The 18152-nt window shown below is 45.5% G+C and overlaps 1 protein-coding gene across 3 annotated transcripts in view; it reads left to right on the plus strand.

Annotated features, from left to right (window-relative positions):
- The window catches only part of sash1a (SAM and SH3 domain containing 1a), a 202604-nt gene that overhangs the window by 98399 nt on the left and 86053 nt on the right, over positions 1–18152 (plus strand). The window lies entirely within an intron of this gene.

The following is an 18152-nucleotide window of genomic DNA, read 5'->3' on the forward strand; positions in this document are numbered from 1 at the left end:
CTGGAAACCTGTGGCCACCAAAAGTCGGCAATATAGTTACGAAAACAGGCAATTCATTAGGAGTGAGGTGCGTAGATTGCTGGATGAGGGCATCATCGAACCCAGTTCAAGCCCCTGGAGAGCCCAGGTGGTGGTTGTCAAGAATGGGGAAAAACTAAGGATGGTGGTCGACTATAGCCAGACCATTAACCGCTTCACGCTCCTGGATGCGTACCCCCTGCCACGCATCACGGATGTGGTGAACCAGATCGCCCAGTACCGCATTTTCTCCACTATAGACCTACGTTCGGCCTACCACCAGCTCCCGATCCGCTGCGAGGACCGACCATTCACGGCCTTTGAAGCAAATGGGCGGCTATACCAATTTCTCAGGGTACCATTCGGGGTCACGAATGGTGTCGCAGTCTTCCAGCGGGAAATGGACAGGATGGTGGACCAGAACGGGCTAACCGCGACCTTCCCGTATCTGGACAATATCACCATCTGCGGCCACGACGTACAGGACCACGACGCCAACCTAGACAAATTTCTTCAAACTGCCCGTCAGCTAAACCTGACTTACAATTTGGACAAGTGTGTCTTCCGGACCACACGACTCGCTATTCTAGGTTGTGTGGTGGAGAACGGGATAGTCATGCCAGATCCTGACCGCATGCGTCCCCTAATGGACTTACCCCCCCCCCACATACCCAGAAAGCTCTCAAACGTTGCCTGGGCCTTTTCTCGTATTACGCCCAATGGGTTCCAAACTACGCCGACAAGGCGCGTCCTCTTATCAAGACCACCTCTTTTCCCCTCTCGACCGAAGCCACAGCGGCTTTCAATCGAATCAAATCTGACATCGCTGCTGCGACGCTGCACGCGATCGATGAGTCTGTCCCGTTTCAAGTCGAGAGCGATGCATCCGACTTCGCCCTGGCAGCCACCTTGAACCAGGCCGGTCGGCCTGTAGCCTTCTTCTCCAGAACCCTCCAGGGTCCGGAGAGTAGACACTCCTCGATCGAGAAGGAGGCCCAGGCCATAGTTGAAGCGGTGCGTCGTTGGAGACATTACCTCGCTGGGAGGCGCTTTACACTGTTGACTGATCAACGCGCGGTCTCCTTCATGTTCAGCAACACCCAGCGTGGTAAGATAAAAAACGACAAAATCGCCAGATGGAGAATCGAACTCTCCACCTTTAACTATGACATCCTGTACCGGCCTGGTAAGCTCAACGACCCGCCTGACGCGCTCTCCAGGGGGACGTGCGCCAGCATACAGATGGACAGACTACGGAAACTCCATGAGGTGCTCTGTCACCCAGGGGTCACTAGGTTTGCTCACTTTGTCAAGGCGCGCAACTTACCCTACACAGTCGAGGAGATCCACTCCATGACCCGAGCCTGTTCGGTGTGCGCTGAATGCAAGCCCCACTTCTTCCGTCCGGATAACTCCCACGTTATCAAAGCCACCCGCCCCTTCGAGCGTCTTAGTGTAGACTTTAAGGGGCCCCTACCGTCGACTAACCGTAATACCTACATCCTTACGGCCATCGACGAGTACTCCCGCTTCCCATTCGCTGTAGCCTGCCCAGACACCACTGCCACCTCAGTGATACAGGCCCTTCACAGTATTTTCACCATCTTCGGGTACCCCAATTCCATCCACAGTGATAGGGGGTCCTCATTCATGAGTGCAGAGCTGCAACAGTACCTTCTGGAGTGTGGTATTGCTTCAAGCAGGACCACGAGCTATAACCCACGCGGTAATGGCCAGGTCGAGAGGGAGAATGCCACCATATGGAGAGCGGTTACACTGGCTCTCCGGTCTAAAGGTCTCCCCACCTCTCACTGGCAGGAGGTTCTCACTAGTGCTTTACACTCCATCCGCTCCCTCCTATGTACTGCAACAAATGCCACCCCCCACGAAAGGATGTTCCTTTTCCCGAGGAAATCCGAATCGGGAACCACTGTACCGGCATGGCTCACCGTCCCTGGCCCCGTCCTTTTGCGACGCCACGTCCGGCACTCAAAGAACGACCCCTTGGTCGACCGAGTGACTCTACTCCACGCAAACCCACATTACGCATACGTGGAGTTCCCAGACGGGCGGGAGGACACTGTTTCGGTGCGGGACCTAGCTCAGGACGCGGTAGACCCAGCAAACCCCCCAACTCCTTCTCCAGGCCCCGTGCCGCAACAGAAGGACCAACAGCATCCCAATGACCCGGGCCACCCTGCCAACAAAACGACTGGGGAATTGAGCGACGGAGCAGTCGCTCCCGACGAGCCCGCTGGCAACACCACTCCAGTGACCCCAATCCCGGCACCACGGCGGTCACGCCGGATGGTCAGACCCCCTGACCGCTACAGTCCTTGACCTACCCCTTCCTTTCATTCTCTCCCTCGTTTTTGTTTTTTTTTCCAGGGTCAATTCTCCAAGAAGGGGTGAATGTGATAGTACAGATCTATCACCAATGTACATAGTGTATATAGTTACTGTATCTAGACTGTGCTTACAGCGATTGGCTGAGAGCTAAGCCACTCTTATTGTCTGGGCCTTAAAGGGTTGTGTCCCTAGCCAGGTCGGATCATTCCGGACTGGTCGGCCACCTGTGAAGAGCTCTGGTCTTTTGCTAATAAAAGCCTTGGTTTGGATCAACAAGTCTTTGGTTCTTTCGACGAGCTCTACAGCTCTATCCCATTATTAAACATTTTTCAGCCTTTGACAGCAGACATCCAGTGGTCCAAGTGTTCCTACAACCAATTCCAGTCATGGATCACCTTCCCTTTAAGGGGTATAGGCAGACTTTAAATGTTGGTTGATGAGCATGGTATGGCATGCGCCCCACCCCCTGTACCGTCCCTTGTTGATGCAACAATCAGAAACAGAGGTAGAAGGAATTTACTCTTGTGTTTGATCAGTGAGTTAATTGCACATTGCAGTTGTCTTCATTTATCCAAATAATTCCGTTTTTGCACCCTTGTAACAGCCAAAATTGTCAGTCCAGATCAGTGGGTCTCAGCCATCGCTGGCCTGGAGGTGGTTTCTGACTGGTTCACCTCAAAGAATAATGAACTACCTATGGTACCCCCAACTTGTTCTTCCCTGGAGCGAGTTCCTGGTGATATTTCCTGACAAACAAGGACCCCAGTGCAGTGCAGAACACACCCACCTTAAACAGGAAGCATGTCATTACAGAGGTGCAGGAGCTGGCAATTATTCATTTCGAGCCACCACCTCATCCAATTGTGGGCGATAGCATTCCATTCACCTTTCACCATGGACATATCTAGGGGTAGCAGGGGGATCCTGCCTTTTCAGCCCAGCAGTGCCCCGACCCCATGGCCTTCCCGCTCCGCATATGTTTGAACTGTGAGACCACGACATCTGTGGCAGATGCCATGGTTTCACAGTTCAAAAACAGGCGCCACTAATCTGCCCTGCTTCAGACTCAGAGTTGGGTGTCAGGAGCTCCTCACCGGAAAGGTGTTGATCCACAGAGGTGGGTCTTTGAGGACCAGTGAGTTGGCTGTTACATGTGAATAAATTGACTTCAGCAGGCATGATTGAACTATGCAAAAGAAACACCAAACTGGTGTTAGATAGAGAAGTGGAAAGAATATCTCAGGTGATGTAACTGTAACACAGGGTGCTGCACCATTTGCCTCATTTATCCGCTAAAGTATAAAGGCATGGCATAATTCATGCCCAGTTAGCTCATGCCTAGAGATCTATTTCAGCCTTCTCTGTTTCAATACACTTTTCATTTGTATTTGAAAAGATGGTGGTTACAAAGAGGGAATATGAGTGTCAGCATGTGTTCAAGCTGAAGGTAGCCTTAGCTGTAGCAAAAAAATGTATGTCAACCTGGAAATCAGAAGAGAGCCTGAGAGTACAGCAATGGTACATGGAAATTAATAAATGTATTCCATTGGAAAAATATAACATATAATTTAAAAATAAAGTCGCGGTATTCAAGCAAATTTGGGAACCGTACATGGAACACAACAGAGAGGGCCTACCGCACCTCCACCCCTAAAATGATAGAATGAGAAGAAGACGAAATGAACTGACCCAGTGTGTAAAAGTAGATGACACAATTTTCTTGTTTATTTTCATTGTGTGATGACATTGTTTAATGGGTTTATTGTATTGTATATGTTGAATGTTTAGTGGGCAGGGAGGGGTGGTGGGAAGGAGGGAGGGAGGGAAGGGAGGGGGGGTAAAAGGGGAGAAAATGCCACTGTGTATATTCACGAGGGAAATGTTTGTGTGTATTTTGATTAATATGGTTCATAGTGTGAAAAATTTAAAAAAATTAAAAAAAAAGCTGTGAAGGTAAGTCAAGGAAGAGAATAGTGATGTCTTGAAACAAATTCATATTACAAAAGAGGAGGCTCTCGCAGTCTTAAAGCACATAAAGATGGGGGGGGGAAAATCCCCGGGGCTGGCCATATGTCTCCCAGAACATTGTGGAAAGCAAGGAAAGAAATTGCAGGAGCTCAGGCAGAGATATTTGTGCCATTAAAAGGCTGTTGTGTCTCTATTTAAGAAGGACTGTGAGGACAAGCCAGAGAACTACAATTGCTTTAATTGTGGGAAAATTGTAGGAGAGGAGCCTGAGAGTCAGGATCGACCTGTATTCGTTAGTCAGCAAGGTTTTGCATTTGGGAAATGATGTCCCTCAAATTGATATTTTTTTTTGAAGAGTATTGACAAGGACAGGGTGGATGTCTGCATGGATTTTAGCAAGGCAGTTGACAAGGTCCTGCATGGTAGGCACATTTGGAAGGTTATCTCACATGTGGTCAAGGGTAAGCTGTTCAATTGGATGCAGAATTGGCTTGGTAGTGGGAATCAGAAGGTGGAGTGAAGGGTTGTTTTTCAGATTTGAGGCCTATATCCAGTGGTGTTCCACGAGGCCAAGGCTGGGTCCACTGTTGCTCACCATCTATATTCGCAGTTTGGATGAGAACATTTTTTGTCGTGGTTAGTAAAGTTGTGGACGACACCAACAGTTTTAGTATAATGAAGAATACAAAGGTTATCTATGATTAGGGGCAAGGAATGGCAGATAGAATTTAACTGGACAAGTGTGAAAGGTGGTAGAAAGTATTTGGCACTCTTGCCTGCACCATTCACAGCACAAGATATTGTTGAGACCATGCTGGGCGTATTGTGTGTAGTTCTGGTCACACTGCTTCAGGAAGTATGTAATGCAACTCGAAAATGCAGAAAGGGTTCATTGGATGTCATTGGGACTGGAAAGTTGACCGATAGGAAGAGGCTGAATAGGGTGGGGCAGAGGAGGCTTAGGGCTGACCTTCTGAGAAGTAAATGAAATCAGGGCATCTAATAGGTGATTGGTCCTATTCTTTTTCCCATGGCAGGGGAGTCTAAAACAATATAAAACACATTTATGATGAGAGGTGAAAGATTTAAAGGGGGCCCAATGTGAAACTTTTACACAGGGTGATGGGTATGAGGGGGAAAATCTACCAGAGGAAACCGTAGAAGCAGCACAAATGCAACATTTAAAAGACATTTGAATGTGTAGATGGATATGAATGGTTCAGAGGGATGTGGAGAGAAGGACCTGTTTTTGTGCTATCTGACTGTATAGGATGATCTGTGGAGCTGTACTGCAGAAAGAAATAAAATTCGCAACAGCAACATCCATGAGGTCTCGACATCTAGAAAAATGTGAATATTTTAGAAGCAAATGTCACAGTGAAAATATTAAACACTAATTTATGCACAGCAAGCTAACACGGACAGCCATGCGCTAATGAACAGAATACCTTTGATTGTTCACTGAAGGCTAAATAGAGGCTGGAACATTGCTGTTCTTCATATACAGTCAATGCACATGGGAACATGGGTGCCTATGCACATGTGGGCACACATGTACTTACAAGCATGTGGGTGCACACACACTCCAGACCCACAAGTAGAATCTGATCCTCTCTCCACCGATGCTGCTTCTAGAAGTGCAGAGCCTTTTGTGTCCTATCTCCAGCATCTACAGTGTTTTGATTCAAGACTTTAAGAATGTTTGGCAACTTTAGTATTTTCTAAATCTGGATCTGTGTCTTAAGACACCGGAAAGAATAGGACAGATTTTGTGTGTACGCCTCAAGAAGGCTGCCAACCTCACAAAGGATCCCCTTCACCTTGGTCACAACCTCTTCTCACTGCTATCTTTGAGCAGAAGGTACAGAATCCTGAAGTCCTGATTCTCTAGGTTCATGATCATTTTTTTTTCCCCAGCAGCTGTCAGTCTCTTGAATCTCCAAGCACTACTCTAATCATAAACTACTCTGGGACCTCCAAAAGATCTGTCTGCACTACCGAAACGTCACTTTTTTTCTTGTATTTAGCACAACTGTGAATATTTATATATTTATCCTTTTAAATGTTTTTTTTTTCTCTTGGTATATTGTAGTAATTTGTTTTGTAGGAGAGTCTAGGACAAGAGGGCACAATCTCAGAATAAAAGGCCGTTCTTTTAGAACAGAGATGAGGAGATGTTTCTTTAGCTAGAGGGTGGCAAATCTGTGCAATTTGTTGCCACAGACGGCGATGGAGGCCAAGTCATTGGGTGTATTTAGAGCAGAGGTTCATAGGTTCTTGATTTGTAAGGGTGTCAAAGATAATGGGGAGAAGGCCTAAAAAATGGTATTGAAATAAAAAAAATACATCAGCCATGATTAGAGTGGTGGAGCTGACTCAATGGGACAAATGACCTAATTCTGCCACCACGTCTTATGGTCTTGTTATTGTAATTGGTTTGTCTTGTGTTCCTGTGTGGCTGCAACGTAAGAATTTTGGTGCATCTAAATATTGTATTTGTGTATATGACAATAAGTTCTCAACTCATTGCCTTCTTGCATTTTGAAGTGGTCATCATATTGCTGTACATGATGTACATTCCTTCCTGGTACTTAAACCAAGACAATGGTATATTGAGCCTCTGCTCCACAGCTCAAATGGCCTGAGCTTGGTCTTGAACTCCGGTGCTATCTGTTTGGAGTTTGTATGTTCTCTCTGTGACCAAGTGGGTTTTCTCCTGCAGCAGGTTGGTAGGTTGACTGGCCACTGCAAGTTGCCCCTTTGTGAAGGTGAGTGGTAGAATATGGGAGGAGTGGGGAGAATAAAATAGGATTGGTGTAGAGAGTGATTGATTGGTGAGAACCAGCCAGAGATGTTCTTCATGGGCACAATGTTCCACAGGTTTCAGCGGCATGCCTCTACTTCTTCAGCACCCGAATATCAGATATGCTTTGAAAGTTCAACTCAAACCTGTGAGTTTCTGACTCAGAGATGAAACCATCCAAAAGGTGGGCAGAGTCAATTCAGAATCCAAACACTGGCAAAATTCTAATTAGTTGTCCAGGAATCACATCCCCATCCCTTTCCTGTTCCACCATTCCCTGTCAACATTTGATAGTTGCACACGTTTCCTGTTTCCTTGTTTATAGTATAAAATTCCAGCTGCCACTTTCTTCATGCTCTATTTTCATAACTGATATCAACCTTCCTACACTCTGTGCATAAACTGTTGTCACCTGCTGCTTCACTGTCCTCAACAGAGTGGAAGCACTGATTCACATGTATGCGTAGTTACTCAAGGTTAATTTTATAGTTCTTTTGACCACAATAGATGAGTGAAAACCTCTCTGAGGGAGTGGTATGGGAGCATGAATCCATGGTCCCATCTGCCAATCTGATGGCCCTGAAAGATCCCATACCACTGGTGCAGACAACCAGGGAAATAGTAACCTATATATTTGAGAAGGAGAGATAGAGGAGATGACCCTATGGGATGGTGACATAGTGACAGACTAGTGAGGAGCTCTGTGTCTGAAGAACACACAGGCTAAGGGCTGTTGTTGACCCGAGATGAGGAACCCATACAAGCTGGAGGCTGCTGGCACCTATAGATAAAGGAACCTACAGATAAAGGACTCACACCAAGCTGCGGACTGCTGAAGACAGCCTCGAGACTGGAGCCAGGTATCAGAACTCATGCCTGAAGGAGGTATCAGAACTGGGATGCATGAGGGTGCTGAGGACCCTGAAGGCTTCCTGATCGTGTGTGAGAGTTGGATGTGAAGTTTGAATTGCTGATGGTTTGAGTTGAAGTCTTTGTGGCTGTAGAGACTGTAAGCACTGGAGTCAAATCCAAGGACGCTCAGTGACTCTGGGGGGGGGGGGGGGGGTGGGAGTCGATGCCCTTTCCTTTTCTTTCTCCCACTAAGAGGCACACAGCAATTTCTGTTGGTGCTGAAACTGTCGCAGACTAAAGTGAATTTTGTGTAATATTAGACCTGTTTTATTGCATGAAAATAAAGGAATCTTGCATATTCACGCTAAATCAACACCATTAAAATAGGTTATCTGATCATTGCTACTTCTGGGAGTTTGTTTTGTATAAATTGGATGCATTATTTCCTGATTTCAGCATTAATGCACTTTATAAGTAATGAATTGGCTTTGAAACTCTCAAGGATATCATATCAAGGGGAGGCGTAGCCATGCAAAGGACCTAGTCAGATGTGGGTTAGAAGAGCTCTCTGTGAATAGCAATTTAAAAAGACAATTCAGTTATCAAACTAAAGAGTTTATGTGCTAAAAATAGAAAATGATGAATAAGAAAAATAAGACCCAAAAAACTAGGGCTGAAGATGTTCAAAAGTCGCTGAGATTGTCAAGAGAAGGTCCACAAGGGAGCGGGGAAGAAGGTGCCACCATGATGCCGGAACAGACTCAAATAGATGGGGGTGGACACACGATTAACAAAAGTTGCTGGAAACAATGGAGACGTTAAGTGGATGATTTTCTAAGGTAGAAAATGTGCTGAGAGAGGTAGCAGACAAAATATCAGCAATGGAAATGGCGCTTAAAATCCTGACGGCCCGAGTGGACCAGGTCAAAAATGACCTGACAGTGGCCCGGGGAAATTTGAAGGGCCAAAGGCATAGAAACTGGATAAGCAATTGCTGCTGGATAAAATTGGTCATATGGAGAATTTCAGCAGAAGGAATAATGTCTATATCATTGGGCGAAAAGAAAGGACTGAAGGGAATGACCCGGTGAAGTTCTTTAAGGAATGGATTCCATGAGTGTTGAGAACAGGAAGATTCAAAGAAAACCTGCTTATTGAGAGTGCCCACCAGACCCTCGGCCCCAGATGATCAAAGAGCATGACTGGTTCTGGTAAGATTGAGTTATTGGGATCGGGAGGCAACAAAGCAGCAGTCAAATATGCCAGGGAAAATAATGGCCCAATCAAGTTGGAAGGTGGAAAAATGTTGTTTTTTGATGGCATCAAGCGACAACTGCGGATACGGAACATAAAGTATTTATTGCTATACCCAGTGACATTGAAGATCATTGTGTTGGAGGGACCTTGAAAATTCTGTAAATCTCTAAAGGAGGTTGAGAAATATTTACAAGGACTATAAAGAGGACCTCAGAATGAATTCCAGAAAGAAAAATTTAAAAAAAATACAAAGTGAACTTTTTACTTTTACCCAGATTTTTATATTTTGAATTGTCTCTTATTTGTTGGTTGATTAAAGTAGTATTGAAATGTGTAAGGAGAGCTTGAGAGAGAGGGTGAATACTTTGTAAAATAGTTGCAGGGCAGAGACCCCAATTTAAGGGGGTTAATGGCATTGGAGAAGGAGAGTTTTTACAAAATGATGGCAAAGTTGAGAGGTAGGGTTTTCTTTTAGAAAGTGCCATGGACTTTTTTTGCAGGCTTCTGAATGAATGAATAAGCAGATGGGTCACATGGCAGAGCTGGATATGTGTAAATATGGATATGAATGAAACATTAACATTTATTAGTTATAATGTTAATGTTTTAAATGAACCCATAAAAAGGAAGAGTGTCTTGGCACACTTGAAAAAATTAAAGCCAGCGGACATAGTTTTTCTACAGGAAACACACGATACAAAATTGGAACATAATAAATAAAAAAGTGACTGGGTGGGACAAGTCATTTAGTCTTCTTTCAACTCCAAAGCAAGAGGGGTGGCAATTTAAATTAACAAAAATATACCAGTGTTGGTTGAGAATACATCCATTGATTCAGCGGCAAGATTTGAAAAGACACATTGTCGAATATACACAGAATCCTGGATGCTTCTGAATATTTATGCTCTGAATTTTGATGATGAATCCTTTATGCAGAATGTCTTCTTAAAAGCAGTGGAAGGAACACAAAATATATTGGTTGGGGGAGATTTTAATTTTTGTTTGGACCCCATTCTTGATAAACCAACAAAGAGAAAGTTACTTTGTCTTTTATGAAGGCTTTAAATTTGATATTTGTATGGGGACAGTAACACCTCAAGGCAAGAGATTATTCATTCTACTTAAAAGTTCTGACTCTTATACAAGAATTGATCTTTTGTTAATGACCTCACAATTGGAAACAGAGTGGAAATCTGATCATGTACCACTGACCTTAACGATATTGATGCCAGAGAAACAACAGAGTGTTTTAAGATAGTGTCTTAATTCTACGCTGTTGAGAAGGATGGATTTCTGTCATTTTATTAGGGTACAAATGGAATTGTTTTGTGAAACAAATTGCCCCTCTACTAATGATGGTTTTTCAATATGGGATACACTCAAGGCTTATTTTAGCAGACAGATAATTTCATATACTAAAAAATATAGAAGGAACCCATGGCAGAGGTCAATGATCTGGAGAAAGAAATAACTGAGTTGGAAAAAGAGTACCAGAGATTGGGTTTGAAAGATAAATATAAGATTCTGGAAAATTAAAAAAAATTGAAATATAAATACATTACAAACATATAAAAACTAATATAAAATCAAAACGGAAATATTACAAATTGGGAGATAAAGCACATAAAGTTCTGTCATGGAAATTAATGGTGGAAGAGATGCTAAGGATGATTAATGCAATCCAAACAGAGCCTGATAAATTAACATATAATCCGAAAGAAATCAATAATACTTTTAAACAGTATTATACAAAACTGTATGTCAGAATTGCTAGGTTACTCTAGGGAGATAGATGAATTTCTCTCATTGATTGAATTTCCAAAGTTGGGAAATAAAGATCAGATGGAATTGGATACCCCCTTTACCAAATAAGTGATTGAAAAAGCCTTGAATACATTACAGGCAAATAAATCAACAGGGGAGGATGGTTTACCACCCAAGTTTTATAGACAATTCAAAGATCTTTTGATGCCTCTTATTATGGATGTGGTAAACCAGGTGATGGAGACTCAGACACTCCTGAAATCATTCTCAACAGCTATTATCATGTGGCTACCGAAAAAGAAGAGATTCACTAAAACTGTCCTCAAATAGACCTATTTCTCTTTTAATTGCAGATTATAAGATTCTAGCTAAAACTCCAGTTAATAGACTAGGGCAATATTTACCTAAATTAATAAATCAGGATCAGGTAGGTTTCATTTAAAAATAGACACCTGCGGACAATTTGGGCAGATTATTTAGTATAATTCATCTGGCTAAGACTAAAGTGAACCTGAGTATAACTGTATCTTTAGCTGCAGAAAAGGCATTTGATTGGTTAGAATGGCTGTTTCTTTTCAAAGTATTAGAAAAGTTTGGAATGGGCTGAAATATTTATTAATTGGATAAAACTCTTTATCATAAACTACAGGTCAAAATTTTAAGTAATGGTCAGATATCAATGATGTTTCCTTTGAGTATATCCAGCAGGCAGGGGTGCCCACTGACACTAGGTCTCTTTATTTTGGCAATTTAACCATTTGTAGAGGCTGTAAGGAAGGATCTGGATATTAGGGGATTCAAAGTTGGCCAGGAAGAGCATAAAATTAATTTGTCTGCAGACAATGGGGTGTTGTATTTATCAGACTCCAATGAATCTTTGTTTAAACTACAAGCCGTATTGGAGAAATATGCAAGTGTTTCTGGTTACAAAATTAATTTGGGAAAAAAGAAAAATTAAGCTATTAACAAATTTTGATTATGAAAAATACCACAAAGGAAGTTGGTTTAAATGGAAATTGGAAAGAATTAAATATTTAGGAATAATGGTAAATAATAACTTAAAGTTTGTACAGACTTAATTATCTCCCTTTGCTTGGAAAGATAGATAATGATCTACAAAGATAGAAAAACTTGCCTATCACTTTAGTTGGGAGGGTTAATTGTGTGAAAATGAAAGTGCTGCCAAGACTGCAATATCTCTTCCAGTCATTGCCTATTCCCTTGCCTCAGAATTTTTTAAAGACACTCAATGGTCATGTAAGACAATTTCTTTGGAATAATAAAGTGCCTAGGATCTCATGGAGAAATTGATGTGGGAATGTAAATAGGGGGAATTAAGACTGCCAGATTTTAAAAAAAAATATTATCTAGAAGCCCAGGCGAGGTTCCTTTCATCCTTTTTTGAAGTGGAAAGTTCTCCCTCATGGATCCAAATAGGATTGCATGCAGTGAGGGAGGGGGCAGAGAGGTATTTTATTTACAAATGGAACGTAATTAAAAAAAAACTGATAACCCCATTTTAATACATATGATTAAAATTTGGTGTGAAATTAATGAATGTATTAGGGGAAAAAAGTGGGGATATCACCAAAAGCACCACTGTGACAGAATGAATTATTGCCCATGAATTTGGGTAATAAGATTCTAAATACTTGGTATGAGAAAGGAATTGGGTATATTGAAGACTGTTATGAGGAAGGGCTACTTATATCCTTTGAACAACTAAAACAGAAATATGACTTGTCAAATGAAACCTTTCACTGTTTTCTTCAATTAAGGTCCTTCTTGTTAGAAAGATGGAGTCCCACAATGGCCCTGCCTTCAAGTAATGAAGTGGAAGGGTGCTCTGGCTGGGAAATGTGCCTAAATTTATAACTAGGATGCATTTTGTTCTCCAAGGTGAAAGTGCTAAGCCGGGCCTACAAAGGTCGAGAGAGAGATGGGAATCAGACCTGGGTGTTATAATACCAGAGGAGTGTTGGTCTGATTGGTATTTGGTTAATATGACATCAGTGATCAATGCGAGATATGGACTGGTTCAATACAATTTTTTTACATCAACTATATCTCGTCATTAAAAACTGCAAAAATCAAAATCTAAAATATCTGAAATATGCTTCAGATGTAGCATTGAAATTTGAACATTTTTTACATTCTACCTGGTCGTGTGTAAAGGTATGACCATTCTGGTATAATATCGCTGAAATACTAACAAGAGTAACAGGAGTGCCTTTCTAATGCGGCCCAGAGCTGTACCTTCTGAGCAATGGTGGGGACGTGAGCTACAAACTGACTAAATTTCAAATTTGCTTTGTTAAAGTAACTCTGGCTGTGGCCAAGCAGTGTATAGCAATCGCCTAGAAATCTGACCCTCCCCTTCTCATTGCTCAATGGGCCTCGAAGTTACGTAGTTGTATAACCATGGAGAAAATTACTTATAATTCAAAGAATAAATATGACATATCCATACTTGGATTATGTAGGGGTCCAATTATAAATTTGACCCTTCGATGTATGTAAAGATGTTATATCCCTGAAAAAGAATTATGAAAAATGAGAGCTCTGACAGTACATGAAGTTATATTGTTTTATTTAAGTGGGGGGGGGGGAATTTTGCAGATACTTAATATATTTGACGTGTAAAAAAGGTTTAAAGATTGTATGAATGTATTTATAGAAAATGAAAAATAAAATATTTAAATTAAAAAAGAATATCATATCAAAAATGTAAATATGTTATTTCAATGTCTGAGGTCTTCAAAATTAGCAAAGCTTTGATAATGGTAATGGAGGGAATGCTTCCACATGTGCAAAGAGCAAAATCAAGAGATTATCAAATAAAATAAGCAGGAAATCCATTGAAGAATTCAGAAGCTACTTCTTCACCCAAATCGAATACCATGATGGTTAAAGCAATAATAGTTCATTATCTGCGCAGCTCCATTCTGGAGACGTGACCCATCCAGCGCAGCTGGATCTTCAGCTGCGCTGGATGGGTCACGTCTCCAGAATGGAGGACCATCGCCTTCCCAAGATCGTGTTATATGGCGAGCTCTCCACTGGCCACCGTGACAGAGGTGCACCAAAGAAAAGGTACAAGGACTGCCTAAAGAAATCTCTTGGTGCCTGCCACATTGACCACCGCCAGTGGGCTGATAACGCCTCAAACCGTGCATCTTGGCGCCTCACAGTTTGGCGGGCAGCAACCTCCTTTGAAGAAGACCGCAGAGCCCACCTCACTGACAAAAGGCAAAGGAGGAAAAACCCAACACCCAACCCCAACCAACAAATTTTCCCTTGCAACCGCTGCAATCGTGTCTGCCTGTCCCGCATCGGACTTGTCAGCCACAAACGAGCCTGCAGCTGACGTGGACTTTTTACCCCCTCCATAAATCTTCGTCCGCGAAGCCAAGCCAAAGAAAGAAGAGTTCATTATCTAAAGTGGGAAATTGGATAAGCAGATGAAGAAGGAGGGAGAAACTAATGGATTGTGGCGGCGCAGTTACTCGTAGCGAACCAGTCCCGCTTGTACCGTCGTGCCGGCAGGGCAGCTGCGAGTACAGGGTGCCATTGGGGGACCTCCTTGCCTCATTGAGCATGCCCCAGGCAGCGTGATGATGTCACTGCCCATGCGGTGGTGGAGCTCACGCTGCCCTTAAAGGGGCATGCGTGGGTTTTGAATTAAACTGTCGTTGAAACCCCCAACGTGGTGGTTGAGAGTCTTTCCTTGTAGCTGCTGCTACATTGATGACCCCGACATTCCAGACATTTTTCTGGCCTCTCACTTATGGATCCCTCGGAGATCAACGCAGTCGTGGTGAAACTGCCTCCCCTTCTTGACACTTCGCCCACGTAAGTGGTTCGGGCAGGCAGAAGCACAGTTTTGCCTCAAAAACATTTCATCAGACGCCACGATGTTTTATCATGTTATGAGCATACTCAATGAAGAGACTGCAGCCAGGGTGGACGACCTCATCCACAACCTGCCGGAGGTTGGTAAATATCCCGCCCTCAAGAACCTCCTGCTCGGGATCTTCGGCCTCTCCCCACAGCAGCGCACCTCCAGGCTCCTACATCTGGATGGGTTGGGAGAAAGAACCCCGTCTGCCCTGATGGATGAGTTTCTGGCGTTAGCAGAGGACCACAAACCGTGTTTTCTGTTCTGGCAAATCTTCCTCAAGCAGATTCCCGAGGACACACAGCTCCTGCTGGCGGATGAAGACTTCTCCGACCCATGATGAGTTGCAGCCCGCACGGACATCCTCTGGTGGACCAAGTGGGAGAACGAGACCGCCCTCAGTCAGGTCACCCGCCCAGGGCCAAGGGCCCAGCTGACCACAGGCGCCCCCCAAGCACAAGCCGGAGGAGCACCACCCCACCTGGTGTTTCTATCATCAGTGTTGGGGGGTTCAAGCAAGTGCAGGCAGCCCTGTACCTTTCAGGGAAATGACTCGGCAAACCGCCGTTAATGACTGCGGCAGCTGTCCACGTGAACAGCCTCCTGCACGTGATCAACAAGTCCACTGGCCAACGGTTCCTAGTAGATACTGGAGCGGAGCTGAGCGTGCTCCTCCCCCACCCCACCCCCGACAGCCTTCGAGACCTGCACCCGAGCATGGGGTCCTATCCTGCAGGCAGCCATCAGAACCTTCAGAACTCGCTGAGCTCAGATCCAGATTGGAAAGGTCAGGTTCCGCTGGGTTTATACTGGTCTCAGTGGGCATGGTGCTGTTGGGGGCCGACTTCCTCCGGGTGCACAGCCTGATAGTGGATGTCAAGGGCAAGCGGTTAGTTAACGCCCGCACCTTTCAATCCATCCACCTGGATGCCACAGGTGTGAGCAACCCGGGGATAGCTGTCATCAACGCCCCCAAGGACGAATACACAAGTATCCTTGATGAGTTTCCCTCCATCCTGCTGCCGCAGTTCACCGCCACCATGCCTCAACATGGAGTCTACCATCACATTGCAACTTAGGGCCCCCCGCTTCATACCAAAGCCAAGCGATTACCCCCAGAAAAGCTGTAACTGGCCAAAGAAGAATTCTCCTGACTTGCTTGAACTGGGAATCATCCATAGATCCGACAGCCCTGGGCCTCCCCCCTCCACGTTGTCCCCAAGACTTCAGGGGGTTGGCGCCCTTGTTGGGACTACCGTCGCCTTAACGACACAACCACGCCGGACTGATATCCCATCCTGCATATTCAGGACTTCTTGGCAAACTTGCGTGACGCCCAAGTGTTCTCAGAGGTCGACTTGGTACGGGGTTACCATCAAATCCCGGTCCACCCTGATGACATCGGCAAGGTTGCAGCCGTGCGCCAGTTCCCGAAGCCCACCACCCTCAAGGGCCTGCAGGAGTTCATTGGCATGGTGAACATCTACCACCGGTTCACCCCTGGGGCAGCCCGCATCAAGCGGCTGTTATTTGCGCTGATCTCCATGAAGGACAAAGTTTCGGTATGGTCGGAAGAGGCGGAGGGCACTTTTGCTGCAACAAAAGACGCTCTGGCAAGCGCCACTCTTTTAGCCCACCCGTGCCTGGATGCTCAGTGGATGCATCGGCACGGCTGTTGGGGGCATTCTGGAGCAATGGGTCAACATCCAGTGGCGCCCACTAGCCTTTTTCAGCAGACACCTCCATCCTCCAGATCTACAGTACACCGCCTTCGACAGGGAGCTTCTGGCCCTGTACCTGGCCATCAGGCATTTATGATATTTCCTGGAGGGCAGACCATTCACTGTGTTCACCGACCACAAGCCACTCACACAAGCCCTCACAATGGCAAAAGACCCTTGATCAGCTTGCCAGCAGCAACACCTATCCTACGTGTCGGAATTCACCACCGACATCTGGCACCGGGAGGGTAAAGACAGTGTTGTGGCAGATGCACTTCCACGACCCACCATCCACAGCCTCGCCCTCTGCCTGAACTATGCCTAGCTAGCGCAGGTACAGAGGGAGGACGTGGAAACACAGGCCCTCCACACCGCCATTACAGGGCTCCAACTTCGGGACCTCTGGTTACTAGGCAGCCCAGACACACTGCTCTGCGATGTTTCTACCGGCTCACCGTGCCCTGTAGTCCCATCGCAGTGGAGGTCATGGGCTTTCAGCATGGTCCACGACTTGGCCCATCCCTCAGTCAAGACATCAGTTCGAATGGTGGCAGAGCGTTTTGTGTGGCATGGACTCAAAAATCAAGTAGTCCAGATGGTGAGGAGTTGCATGCAGTGCCAGAGCTCCAAAGTCCACCGTCACGAGAAGGCTCCGATACAACGGTTCAACTCTGCGGCAAAGAGATTCCAACATAAACACGTGGACGTCGTGGGTCCCCTGCCGGTTTCCAGGGACGCCCGCTACTTGTTGATGGTGGTCGACCAAGCGACAAGGTGGCCGGAAGCCATTCTGCTGAAAGACACTTCTACTGAGATGTGCACAAGGAACTTACCCGCTCACTGGATCGCCAGGTTCGGGGTCCCCGGCGCACATTACCAGCAACAGAGGTGCCCAATTCACGTCTGCCCTCTGGGTGCAAGTGGCGAGACTTTTGGGGGTCAACCTCCACCATACCACGGCATATCACCCTCAAGCCAACGGCTTACTGGAGCGATTCAACCGACACCTTAAGTCGGCCCTCATGGCTCGTCTCACTGGCCCTGGTTGGGCAGATGAGTTGCCCTGGGTTCTGCTCGGCATCAGGACAGCCCCGAAGGAGGATCTGCAGGAATCATCCGCGGAGTTGGTTTACGGAGTGCTATTGTCTCTACCCGGAGAGTTTTTCGGCCCAGACACGGACTCGGCAGCTGACAATCCAACTTTATTTGTAGACCTTTGGAGTAAGCTCGCCTTGCTAACTCCCCCCCCCCCCACCTCCATCCCACCACGGTGGCTGACCGTCCCACCTGCCCAAGAAACTGGACGCAGCTGAGTATGTTTTTGTCCGGCGAGGTTCGAACACCGCGCCCCTGCAGCGCCCTTATGAAGGTCCCTACAGAGTCCTGCAGTGATCAGGCAAGACTTTCACTTTAGACATTGGGGGCAAAGGAGAACTATTCATAATTGACTGCCTCAAGGCGGCGGACCTGGACCCCCAGTCAGCCAGTTCAAACGTCCCAACCTAAGCGCCGAGACATGTTA

Source organism: Narcine bancroftii, chromosome 4 (genome assembly GCF_036971445.1).
Source record: "Narcine bancroftii isolate sNarBan1 chromosome 4, sNarBan1.hap1, whole genome shotgun sequence".
Lineage (NCBI taxonomy): Eukaryota > Metazoa > Chordata > Chondrichthyes > Torpediniformes > Narcinidae > Narcine > Narcine bancroftii.